We start from the raw sequence: 13,838 nt of genomic DNA, 5'->3' as shown, positions 1-13,838 counted from the left end.
TATGAAGTGGCTGCTAGGTTTTAGGTGTGCTCGTGTGAATGCGTGCGATAGGTTTTGCTTCTGAGTGACCGAAACAAACATATTTTTCATTCTATTTTCTTCGCAGCTTCGTTTTCATGCCAGCACTTTGCATTCCTCAGACACTATCAAATAGTTTTCCTTTGTAAAACAATGAATGTATTATTCTGGGCTGTGCTTTTTCTAGGACTAAAAACAGAGCTTGGGGTTTCTTGTTTCCCTATACATTAAAAAGAAAGTACTATATTCTAGACACCCAGACTTTTGTGTCAAGAAACATACAAAAACAACTACAAAATTAATCATAAGAGGGGGATGAAAGCTACATCTGGCACATGTGCACAGGGATGTTGTTTTCAAATTCTTAAGAAGGAAGGATGGTTTCCGAGTGAAACGATGGTGTAGAACAGAAGTATCTGAAAGACAGCAGAGAATTTCTGAAGAGAATTAAATTCACTTAAACAGGGAATTAGTTTTGACCTTTAGAATTTAGCCAAGAGCTTGAATCACCTTGCTTCTGCATCTTTGTGTGCAGAAGAGAAGGCACTAATCTCAGCTCTACTTTAATAAAATTTTATCAAATATTTTGTGTGAAGTTTTACTGGAGCATCACTCAGACTGCAGATGCCCAGCTGTGGCCTGCAGCATGGTCAAATACCAACTTAGCTTCATTTCAAACGAGACTATGTTTTAACAACCACTATAGAATTATATGTTCGCTCAAACTCAGACTTAACTCAATATTAATAGATAATAAACTATAGTATTTGGCCAAGTTTCTACTTTGCTAGAGCATCTTGCTCTAATTTTGACTTCCACATATGATTTTCTATCTATAGTGTTTTTTTTTTACTTTTGTACAGTAAATAATCACCCTAAGAACTCGAAAAATATATAATCTCAGAAGATATTTCATACCTTCTGAAGCAGAAGGTGACACCAAAATCTATTTTTTACAGAGTGCTCTGAGTGATTCTGAAGTAGATTTTCCTAGAACTATACTTTGAGAACTACTAACTGTTTGGATTATGTTTGTAACAGTAATTGGAAAAACTAAAATATCTCATAGCTTCTTATTTCTATGTATCCCAGTAACTTCACAATCTACATAGGTTTGCAGGCTTCTATTTTTTCAATTTTTTAACTGCCCAGTTGCTCTATTCCTTCTTGGCCTTATGTTTGTTTGGTTTTTTTAAATCTTTTTAAAACTCTATTAAATAAAATAGATTTTCTTGTGTGCTTAGGGTTTGACGAACAAGAGTTCTTTCATTTGTGGCTGTCACCGTAAAGACAGCCTGGACACTCGAGGGTTAGCCCTGCTGATTGACGTGCTGGGTAGCCAGGATTTTGTGTCTCATGCCATTTAAGGGTCTCTGGAATAATTGGTTGTCCTTTCTCATCAGCATCAATGCAGTAAAGACGGAGACATAACACTTATGTGAGGTTTTATTTTCTCCTTTCTTTGTCCTCTTAGTGATAAGGACACAGAAATAGTTAGAGGAAGGGATGGGGGAGGATCAGGAGAGAGATTAAGAGAATATGACTAAAAGGGGATGTCTCCCTGTAGCTGTCATCATTCTGTATGGAGAAATCAGGTAGATTTGATCTCAAATCCCAATTGTAGTTGCCTTGAGCAAGTACCTTCATCTCCTTGTCACTAAATATTGCTATTGTCAAAAGTGACTCAAGACATATCTCTCGGTCAAGGGTTTTACAGGAAATAAATATATAAGATAGGTATTTGTATGTTCACCAGGATGACTTTAGGATATTTTCACAATCAGTAATTAACATTAACATGGAGTGGCACTTTCATTGGCGATATTTTTCATAAGTGTTAATGACGTTAAGTGACTAGTTTGATTTTCAAATGATAATCTAACTTCATGTGTTGAACACTTGTATTATATATTTCAAATTACAGGACATAGATACTTTGATAATTAGACCTATAATTTGATTTTCAACTTCACCAAGTGGCCTAAAAGAGTGTGAAGAAACATTTAGGGTGAATTTTTTGCTACAGCCCGGCTTAGTTTGTTTGCCTCTTCTGTTTATATCTCTGAGGTTGATTAACAGATCTATATTTAATGATATTCTAGGTACATAAGATAAATTAGAATTACTTTCCTCCTCTATTACACTGTCCTTCACATAAATTCATCTTTGTTCATACACTCATACACATAATTCAGTTAAAGTTATCATTCTAAAGGATTACCTTGAGCCCATTTACTCTGTGCATATTGTCAATTTCTAAAAAAAAAAACATATATATAACCCTGAGTTAGTAAAAGCAAGTAGTTCTGAGAATCACTGCATTGTAGAACCTCAAACTTTTTCTTTCCTTCCTTCCTTCCTTCCTTCCTTCCTTCCTCTCTTCCTTCCTTCCTTCCTTCCTTCCTTCCTTCCTTCCTTCCTTCCTTTCTTTCTCTCTCTTTCTCTCCCTCTCCTCCCCCGCCGTCTCTCTCTCTCTCTCTCCTTTCTTTCAATGCCTACAGCACCTGATATTCCTAGGTGGTCTCCCATCCAAGTACTTACCAGGCCCGACCCTCCTTAGCTTTCGAGATCCGACGAGATAGGGCATGTTCAGAGTGGCATGGCCGTTGACAAACTATGTCTACTTTAGACTCAGCTCGAGTGTCAACATTTTTGGAATACTTTTCTGAGATTCTTCCCTTTCTCCCATTTCATCCAAGCCACCAAGTGGAATCAATAGCTTCTATTTCTGAGTGCTCATGGAAATCTTCCCAAATGCCTGTCAGATCATTTATCATTGTCATTGGGCACTGAGTACTATATAAGATGCTCTAGAAAAAAAACCATGCCCTCCGTGAGCTCATCTCGTAGGGGATACTGATGATTAATTATATCACACGTATCAAAGAGTCATTGGGAATTAATGAATTGATTACTAAATGAAGTAACCTGGTGGAAGTTCCAAAATCAAATAATTCCCTCTGCATTTCTTGTTAATAAAAAGCTAATATATATTTTCTGCATCCTAGTTATCAGAGTACTTAGCACATTATACGACATTATCGCACTTACTCCTTTCAACAACAGATGTAAAATGAGGAAAATAACAGTTTCTATTTTAATTTTTTGGGAGAAACTGAGACTCAGAGAGGTAATGCAGCTTTACCATGGTCACCCAGGAGGATTTAACACAGATCTGCCTCATAATTGAACCTAAGCTCTTAAACAAGACACAAACCCCAGTGAAATATAAGATAAGGTCTATTTGGGTTTGCACAATGAAAGTTTTTGTAGAGATACATAAGAAAATGATAGCATGTGTATTTGCATAATTCGTTGTCAGTATGAAAATGAGATAATTTGTCTGAGTACATTTACTGCAGATAAATCTCATTGTTCGCCTTTTTAAAATAAATTGTATGGTATAGGTTAAGCAGAAAGTGAGAAGAAATGCATGACAATGTACATTTCTGATATTTATTCATTGTCCCTATAAAATGGTATATCAGTAAATCAACTTATAAAGAAGAAAGACGAACTCAAAATATATTATTTCTCTGCAGTTTGTAACACATTCTACATATAGACAGAATGAACAGAAAGCTGTCTGATGTAACCAAGACTTTTTTAAAGCAAGAATTATCAATTTCTATACAATAGACAGCTCACTTAATAACTATTTTCTCACTGTTTTCTAGATCTGAGCAAATCAGCATCTATTTCTTGCTCTGTATTCTTCCTTGCACTGGAAATCATATAAGACCAAGAAAGCAGTTTATCTTTTGTTCCTGATGAGGTCTTTTTTTTTGCAAGTTAACATCATTTTGGTCCTAGCCACTGCATTATTACACTAGTAAACATATCAAGGTGCCATCTTATTTTAAAATCCCATGTAGCTTAAGAAAAAAACAGAAAGTTCTGTTATTCTGAGGTATATGAGATCCATTTTTTATTCAGTTTTATTAAGGTATAATTGGCATGCAGTACTATATAAGTTTAAGGTGTACAGACAAACAATTTGACTTACATATGTTGCAAAATGATCACCACAATAAATAACTATTTTTTGTACACAGAAGAAATGAAGAAAATGATGGCATTAATTAAGAAAGCTAGAAAAATTTTTAAAATTAATCTTGAATTCTTTTACAAGATGATCTAAAGTCAAATTTAGGTTTGGAATTATATGTTATCTATTCCTGTATAATAAATTATTCCCAAACTCAATAGCCTAAATCAACAAATATTTATGATCTCATTTAGTTTCTGAAGTTCTGGAAGCTTCTGAGAGTGATTTAGCTAGGTGGTTCTGGCTTAGTGTGTTTCATGAGGTTATTGTCCAAATGTTAGCTAGGGCTATAGTAGGATCTTAAAATGACAGTCTCTGTTGTTACTTTATCTGTGTCCAATAAAAGCCTAGTATTTTACTAATTGTATATACCTGACATATTTATTTTTTAAAGTTATTAGAAAATAAATATGTTTTTGGTCACCTAATAGAAAAATTAACTCAAAGAAATATTTTGAGTACTAAGTGAGATAATGCATAAAAAGCAGATAGCCCACTGCCTGGAATATAGCAAACACTCAGCAAATATTAGTTTTTATTATTAACAAAATGAGATATACTCAGAAGTAGATAGAAAAGGATTTAGGGGAACAAGAATTTTTTTTATTTATTTCAGTAAATGTATACAGGACATCTGTCTCTTACAGTATGACAGAAACTGTGCTGGGTATTGTAGATAGAGTCATAAATGAGATATGTGTCCTCTGTCACTTTAATGTTCATCTTACCTGAAATATAAGGTCTAGAAAAAGCAGCATTGTTTTATTGAAAAGAAAGGAAGGACATCATACTCTACAAATAAACACAGAGGGATCTAATCTAGTTTGCAGGTTTTAAAACAAAAACAAACAAACAAATAGACTCCCAGAAGAAGAAATGTTTAAATTAAGTGTTAAAGAATGGTAAGGCAAAGTGTTAGCGGAGGAGCATGAAAGGCAGTGGCGTCATGGTACTCAAAGGCCCAGAAGGAAAAGATCGTGTGCCATGATAGAGGAACTAAAAAAGTCTAGGGATTATGGGATTCGAGGAATCACCAAGGAGAAATGATCAAGGAGACCGGAAGGCAATCCAAGTCAAAGTGTGTGTGTGTGTGTGTGTGTGTGTGTGTGTGCGCGCGCGCGCGCGCGCACATGTGTGGCTGCACACGTGCACGTGTGTGTGTGTCTGTATTAAAAGAGACTTCTGAATGCAAGCATATCCTTTATGACTAGAGAATTAAGAATATAGCATAAATATGGAGAGAATGTAGTAGAAGATTTTTTCTGGAGAGATGGTCAGAGGCCAAAATATTATGAGACAGCATTGCCATGAGGCAAAAAACTGTTCCTGTAAAGCATCATAACTTTCTCTGAATATCTAAAAACACAATTTTGCAAGTGACAGTTACTATTGTGTGGCCAGGCAGGACCTCAAGTATAAATTATATTCTCACTCTGTACTGGGTTTTGTCGTGGTCCACAGAATGCAATATGGTCCATAGGAAGAAACTAGAAGCCCCACTTCAAATATGGCTCACTGGTAGCACATCTTAGCATCCAGGAGAAAATACTGGGCAGCATGAGAAACAAATTTTTTCTTTTAAGTTTCCTATCTCTTATTTGGCCCTGCTTTTTATTAAAATGCCCTTCTTCCTTCTCAAGGGAAAACACTCCTAAAATTACAAGAGCATAACAGTGGCAGTTGGGAATACTGGCTACAGAAATCATCTCAATTTATGCACTGACAATCCTAACCACTATTCTTATTACCTCCCATCAGGTGAGAATATTAGCCAAGTTAAATATTCTCTTGGGAGAAATTATATATATGTATGTATGCATCTATATATCTCCAAATTTATAAATGAAGAAACACGATAACAAAATTTAAGAAACCCACCCCGAGTCATATAACTGGAAAGTAGTGCAATCTGGTTTAAATCAAGGTCGTTATGATTCTAAAGCTTGTGATCTTTTGCTATCCTATGATACTTATTTTCATGCTCAGCACCTTCTTGTTCTAAAAAATCAACATTATATTTCCTATCCATTTTGCCACTGTCCTTCTAGAATGGTATCTTGAGTTGTAAAGGAATGGACAGAATAAAAGCTTTAAAAGAATGACTACTAATACATTAATATGTGATATTAACATATCACATATAAATATTAATGTTATCACTATGGAGTACCTTTGGGAAATGGACATATATTTATTTTGGGGTGAGATTTGTCTCACCTAACTCCTGTGACTGGAACATAGAATACTTGCCATTGTGTAGTTATTCACGCTTTCTTCTGGGACTTACGGACCAGTCAAATTAAATCATCAGATCAAATTTTTAGTAGATCACTCTCTCTCAAGATTGTATCTCTTAGTATAAATATCATACGGCAATATTGTAATTTAGATAGCTAAATTTGAGCTTAATTTTAAAAAGCAAAAATTGAAGAGAAACAACTTGAGGCACAAAGAAGATAAAATGGTCCAAGCAGTCTGAATGCCTAGAATATATTAAATAATTTGTGTAGTCTTTTTGTATATACTTTATATCCCAGGAAATATGGCACGTATTTTTCTCCTATTATAGATGTGCAAAATGAGACATAAATAATAGCTTAATAGATGACATGACCAAGTTTCATGTTTATTGTTTGACATCTCCAAATTTCATGCAATTTTCCCAAACTAAAACACACAAATTATTTAATAATTATAACAACATAAGAATAAATAAACTTGCATTTTAAGGTTTTGCATATATGAAATATTATATTGTTTTATTTAAGCTTTAGAGAGATCTAACTAGGTACAAATAATTCTCATCTCAATTTCATAGATGGAGAAACCTAGAAAAAGTTTAGCTGACTTGTTCAAATGCTAATAGCCAGAAAATGGTAATGGGACTTAAACCCACTTATGCCTGCCTGCAAAGCCTAATCCTACAACTTTCTGCTGCTCCAAAATGTGAACTGAGCATCTGACACTCTTTCAAAATCAATATACAAATTCATAACAGCATTATCTTCTTGAGATCAGAAGTGTCTTCTTCACTGGTAATTCAGATTGAGCCTCAGAGCTGACTGAGAACCCACCTATGTTACTTGTGGAAGTGTGTGTTTAGCCTAAGTAGTGAGGGATTTGACTTCTTCCCTAGAGATCAGCTGAATTTCCTGTTAATGTAATTATTTTCAAGTTATGTCCTTCTGGACTCTGATACTTAAGATCAACTCTAGAGCAAAACCACAACCACTGCTCGGGCTCGCTTGGCTTTAGCTGGCTTCTTAAATAAGAGTTTCAGCCCACCCAGTTACTCTGACTTGCATGTGCTCTGTCTCAAGTCTGTTTTAAGGCCTCTTCCCTTCTTTTCATTTCAGCTGGGGTCCAGACAGAAAAACAAAATGTTAGAGCCATTGGAGCCCTTTCCTGCCAGGGACTATCTGTTTCAGCAAAGTATTCTTTATGGTAAGCTACTGGAGATTTTCCAAACAATTAAGGATTGTCTTGGATTGTGCTACATTTGCTAAATATGTTGCCAGACCACCAGAAGGTAGAGGGTAAGTTTAAATTGAGAAGAGTTATGGCTGGTTTTCAAGGCCAAGTTGAGATTTTTTTGTTTGCTGGGAAGGATAGAGCCACTCGGCAGTGTTTGATGGAAGTGCATGGTCCACACCATGTGATTTTCAGGCAGATGGTAGACAGAAAATGTTTCCAAAGATCATAAGATATTTGTAAACGCCCATATCTATGAAAATGTCTGACTCTTAGTAGGTCCTCAGTAGAAGAAATCTTTGACTAAACACTCTACTGGATACTTTAAAGGGGATACTGCATAGTGAGTTCCAAGGAGTAAGGCTCTGGTTATCTCCAGTGACCTGTAACCTATACTTTTTGAAAATGGTGAATCACAACAAATGCTTTGTAAACAGAGGTAAATGGATGCTTCAAAAAGAAGAGTGGTCATGACTGTCCATGTGGGGACCCCTCGATACTGTGACATTTGTGCTGCTTTGTGATTTGACAGATATGTGAGATTCTCTCTTTCATTGGTTAATAACCACAATGACTCTGGTTCTGTGGTCCAGGAAATAATTATCTATGTTAGTTGATGATATATATATATATATATATATACACACACACACACACACATATATTTTTTTTTCTTTTTCCAAAAATACACATTCAGATTCCCACTTCTTGCCATGCATCATTTAGACCATCAAACTAATCTTTCTGATAATTACTTGAGGCCATAGGATCCTCCTGAGTCCCTTTGCCATAAACAAGTTTTGTTTACTTTCAAAAGATTTAAAGTCGTTGAACTCATGCATTGATTTTAAGGCAGTTTACCTGTAGCTCAGACTTTGCCATAATAGGCAACATAAAAACCATCACCTCGGGTATGTTACTTTTAGTTTGGCTGTATCCATACCCTCATTCATTTACTTACTATTCTAACATAATTTGGGGCATCTACTATATGCTGGATTCTTATTATTCTTCATTGATGAAAGGCAAAGTCTAACAAGGAACAGCCAAAACTGCAGAAAATTTTTTGATATCTTGAAAACCACGAGCAGCATAGAATGTGTCCTTTGCCCCCATAATCTTTAGGCAGAGGCAGTGCAGTTTTACTGATGGACACATGAGTGTGCATGGATCTCAGAATCCTGTTATCTGGCCTTCTCACATTATAGCTAAGTTTAGAACTCAGAACTAACATTCTCTAAGTCTCAGATTATGTTTTTTTCACCTCCCTATATACAAAAAAACTAGCTCTCCACAAGGACATATCTGACTTCTTGAAACGGGTCTGCTAGTCCTAAAAAGAATAACTTGCCTGGATTAGCCCATAAAATAGGCATCATGACAGACTAGAAGATCAATTACTGTCTAATCATGCTCGTACTTAGATTGTTGTAAAAGAAAGTATTTTAATCTTCCATGGTAACATACCCTGATTGTGTGATATGTGTGACTGTGAGTGGTTAATCAATAGCGTCACACTGGCCTGATGCACATGTATGAGCAGGGTAGTACAGATGACCCTTGAGAATGACATGCCCTTTCAGAAATCAGTGATTGTTATAAAAATTTAATTGATTTCGGGAGAAAAAGTTAACTTGCTTTAGTGATTCCCAAGTTCAATTTGAAAATTTGCAAAAGGAATGAGAGAAGAAAATAAAACAAATGAAATTAACATGCTTTTTAAAAGGATCTCAGTTCTGCCCTTCAGTTTCTCAAATACTATTTTCACAAATATTGGTAGGAAATATTCTCATATGCCTCTCTTAGATCCTTCTCCTTCTCTATCTATATCAATATTTATATATACATATAGCTCTCTATATATTTGTTAAAATTGCTACATGATGCTTTTTTTTATAATTTAGGAAAATTTTGGTGCATGATAAATTCTTGGTGTATCTCTGATGATTAAACTGTTTATGTGGTGTTTAATATTTACAATTTATACACTGGTAAATTTACATATTTTCCTATCTTTAGGTAAACCCATTTTTAAAATTTTAGAAAAGTATAAAACATATAGAAAAATGTACATATTACAAATGTGCAGATTCGTAACTTTTCACTAGCTAAACACACTCTTACAGTCAGCATTAACTTAAGAGGCAAACATTACCCCCACCCGAGCATCTCTCCACTTGTGCTTGCTTTCAGTTTCTGAACCTTCTAAATGCTACCAAAACTCTGACTTCTTTTCTATTCTATAAAAATAGAGTTATACAATATATAATTTTACTTTTAGTACAGAATTGTTTGTGTCTGGCTTCACTAAACATTACGTTTGTGAAATTCATCTGTACTTCTCTATTTGTATATTGTTGATTCTCATTGCCATAATTTTTATTATGACAGTTGATATAGCCAATACTCAATCATTTAAAAATCTTATTTAAAAAGTGTGACCTATAAATTTCCTATAAATTAGAACCCATATATTAGAGACTAAAATTATTTTTATGATTATTGTACTCAAATTATTTTTATGATCATTGTACTCGTAACATATCTAAATTTTAGAAATACAATTAACGCAGAGTCAGGCACCCTACCTTTCAGGCAAGCCGTCTTCTGCTAAAATAGAGTTTCACATTTGGATGTTACTTTTCCTACCCACTTTGCAGAATTCTTAGGTAAAGCAAAATTTATCATGGATCACGAAATACCTTTACAATCAAAACATGTTTCACTCCATTTTTAGAAAAGTGAATGAAGCGAAGGGAAATATAAATTGTCTGTGCAAGGGCATCACTTAGTGAAAATAAGGCAAAAACCCAAGTCTTTTTCCCAGTGACATTTAGCCCCGTTTAGTCTCACATTTCGCATGGAAGCCGCAAGATAAAATGAATTAAATTAGATGAGTTTAAATTCACTAAAGGCAAACACATTTCCTTCTCTGTATGACACCTTCATTCTCACACAGGGCTAGGCCCATGACTGCCGGCTCTCATTCTAAATAACTAAACTAAGCTAAATAACTAAACCAGTAATGTTTGGTGATTGGAATGATAGGCTGTGTCCTAATCCCCAGAGTGTGAAGATTTTATGTTACGTGGCATGGGGGGATTAGGGTTGCAGAAAGAATTCATGTTGCAAATCAGCTTTCCTTGAAACAGGAAGATGATCCTGAGTTGTTTAGGTAGTTCCAATGTAATCACAACAGCCCTTATAACGGGAAGAGGGAGGTAGAAGAGGAGGTTAGAATCAGAAAGACGCAAGATGCTATACTTCTGGTTTTGAAGATGGAAGTGGATATCCTCCCAGGGCCTCTAAAAGGAACAGGTCCCTGCTTGATTTTAGCTCAGTGGGATCCATTTTGGATTTCTGACTTCCATAACTATAAGATAGTAAACTGTACTACTAACTTTGTGGTAATTTGTTATAATAGGAATAGGAAATTAATACAATAGATGTGAGTAACTGACTAACAAAAATTCCTTTTCCTGGCTCAAGAAGAAAATAAGAGTAGAGTGGGGGGAGGCAATGGATAAATCCTGTTTTTCTTTTGTCAGAATGTGGTGACTATTTTACCTTCTTCTATAAAGCAAGTCGCAGACGATTCTTTAGAAAATTCTTTTCTTTAATTCCTGAGTAAGATGGCATTTTTGTAAATGAATGCAAATCTACTTCTGTCTCAGCAGGGAAAATATATGCATTGCTTGAAAGTCAAATGTGGACATAGGCAAAATGAAGGTTTTTGTTTCTTTGTCCTTGTCCTTGTGTTTCTTTGTTCCACTGACTAATTATATAAGTCCAAGCTGATGGGGGATGGGAAAGATACCTTGCTGAATCTGGGACCCCCAGGTGCCTGATAATGCAGAATTTGCCTTCAATGCTACTTCTCCAGAATATATTCCAGAGAGTGAGTTAAATATAGTTTCTCTACTTAAGTTTAATTATAACTGTTTTCTCGTGTTCCCATAAGAAATATTTCAGAATGTGAAAATCTGGTGCATATGGAAATAGGAAATTCAAAGGGGCTTCTGGGCACCTTGCTTCTCAGTAATATAAGGAGCCCATTTCATTTTGAATGCCAAAATTGTTCCAACAAATCTGGAGTTTTTGTCACTGAGTGAGAAATTAGAGTTAAATACTCGGAGCTGGGAATGACACTGAAACACATAAACGGAAGTAACCAAAGAGAAAAGGTGGCGCTACTCATTATTCTTAAATAATAGTAAATTCTATTCAACTAACAAGCCCTTTAAAAGCTGGCTACAAAAATGGCTTGGAATTTTGGGACCATTCCTCTCAAGGTTCTTGCTGAGATTTGCAAAATGGCAGATTTTCTAATTCCAGTAGTCGAAGGAAAAGACACTCGTGTCAGAGCTTGGACACCAGCACCGGGAAGAGGAGCAGGTGAAGGGCTCGTTGGCGTTGCTGCGCGCACTGCTCGTCACGTTCTCCTTAACTTCTCAGCGCTCATTAACAGCCTCACACACTCGTCTGTCCCTCCTCTACTCACTGTGACCTTTGCAAATGAGGGTCTAAGCAGACGCAGACAAATACCCCGGAAAAGGAAGTGTTATGCGGAGGGATATAAAGTGCTTTACAGAAATAACAAATTCCCCATTTTGAAAGTCACAACACTGTCATTAGCGTTATTACCCATCTTCCCAATGAGGATACAGGTGCAGAAGAGTTTACCTACTTACCTACAGTCGCTAGGAGTGACTGTACCAGTGAATCGTATGGCTGGACAGGGAACAAAAGAACACCCTATCCCAAAGTGTGAACGACTGCCCAGATTATCATTGGATCTCTTCCTGTGATCTTATTGCCAAAACCTGTACCTTCCATCCACTTGTCCTGTGTAGTTTCTGATGATTCCCTGCATATTCTTTCTTTCTGTATGTATTTAGAGACTATGTATGTATTTAAATATACTTTGAATCTCGCCTAGCACCAAGAACAATGCCTACCACAGAGCAAGCATTTGGTGACATGAGCTGATCGGAAGAAAGGAATATAATTTATAAATGTGAACTCTTCAAAGCCTTAAGCTATAGCTACCTTCCTGTGCTTCTGTTCAGTCTATCACCAAACATTGTGACTAAGAACACCCAGCCTGCGATTCCACAGGTCACATTAGCTTTCCTCTTGCTGACACTTCCTGGTTGGGAGACCACAGGCAGTGCCCATCACCCCTCTGCGCCTCAGTTTCCTTATACGTACGAGTTAATAATAGGACCTGTCTAGTAAAGCTGTTGTGGAGATTAAATCAGTAAACACATGTAATGTGTTTAGTAGAATGCCTGCCACATTAGAAACAGACAGTTAAGCTAGAGGACACAAATACTGTCAAAAGAACACACATTTTCTTTTTCTTTTGATGTAATTTAAAAGTTACAGAATGATTGCCAGAATAGTGTGGTTTTTCTTTTTTGAACAACTTTATCACAAGCAGCAGTCCATTACCCTCAATACTGCAACGTCCATCCTTTACAAACAAGGCTTCCCGAATATAGGACCACGTCACAAACAGCAAGTCAGCAAATTTGTATTCGTGTATTATTACCGTCCAATCCACATCTCGTTTGGATGCCACCACTTATCTGACCATGTTCTTTCCGGCAAAAGGATTCCATATAGGATCACACATTGCACCTAGTTGTCATGCCTGTCGGTCTCCTCCAATCTGGTATTTTAAAAGAAGATGCCATAGGCTTAATGCCATATAGTGAATCTACTTTAATATTCTATGTTCTACTCTTTCCTTTTTTTTCAAACCTTGAAAGACGGCAAACCCCAGAGGGGTTTTCATGTTCATCGGTGTGTGGTAGAGCAGCATAGGGTGCATAGGTGTGTATGGGGTGTGTTGAGCAGTGTAGGGTGCATAGGCATGTATAGGGTGTGTTGAGCAGCGTAGGGCGCATAGGCGTGTATAGGGTGTGTTGAGCAGCGTAGGGTGCATGGGCATGTATGTAGCCTGAGTGTAGCCTCAGTGTTCCCACGTCCCCTACAGGCGAGATGAACAGGCAGGTATTTTCTGGTAAGACCGAGAGTGACCCAAATACTACTCTAAACCCTGGAGGTTTAGATTTGACCCCTTTAATCAAGTTATCTATTCATCTGTTTCTAATTCTCAAAACAGCACTTGAAAAATACGTACCTCTTGAATGAATACTGAGTAGCGACCTTTGACCCCATCAGAGGTTTGGCCAAAATCTCCCAAACTCTCTTCCTATAGCTATAGTTTCTACTTTAGACATTTCTTTGTTTATTGCTTTCTTCATCTATCAAAGAATTAGGATTGGAAAGTACA

General features: G+C 36.3%; 1 pseudogene; it reads right to left on the bottom strand.

Annotated features, from left to right (window-relative positions):
- Window positions 1-2,510: 2,510 nt before the first annotated feature.
- LOC111737671 lies at window positions 2,511-2,629 on the bottom strand (annotated as a pseudogene).
- Window positions 2,630-13,838: the final 11,209 nt, after the last annotated feature.

Source organism: Pteropus vampyrus, unplaced genomic scaffold (genome assembly GCF_000151845.1).
Source record: "Pteropus vampyrus isolate Shadow unplaced genomic scaffold, Pvam_2.0 Scaffold29, whole genome shotgun sequence".
In the NCBI taxonomy this organism is placed as follows: Eukaryota; Metazoa; Chordata; class Mammalia; order Chiroptera; family Pteropodidae; genus Pteropus; species Pteropus vampyrus.
This window is presented reverse-complemented; position numbering and strand designations above follow the sequence as displayed.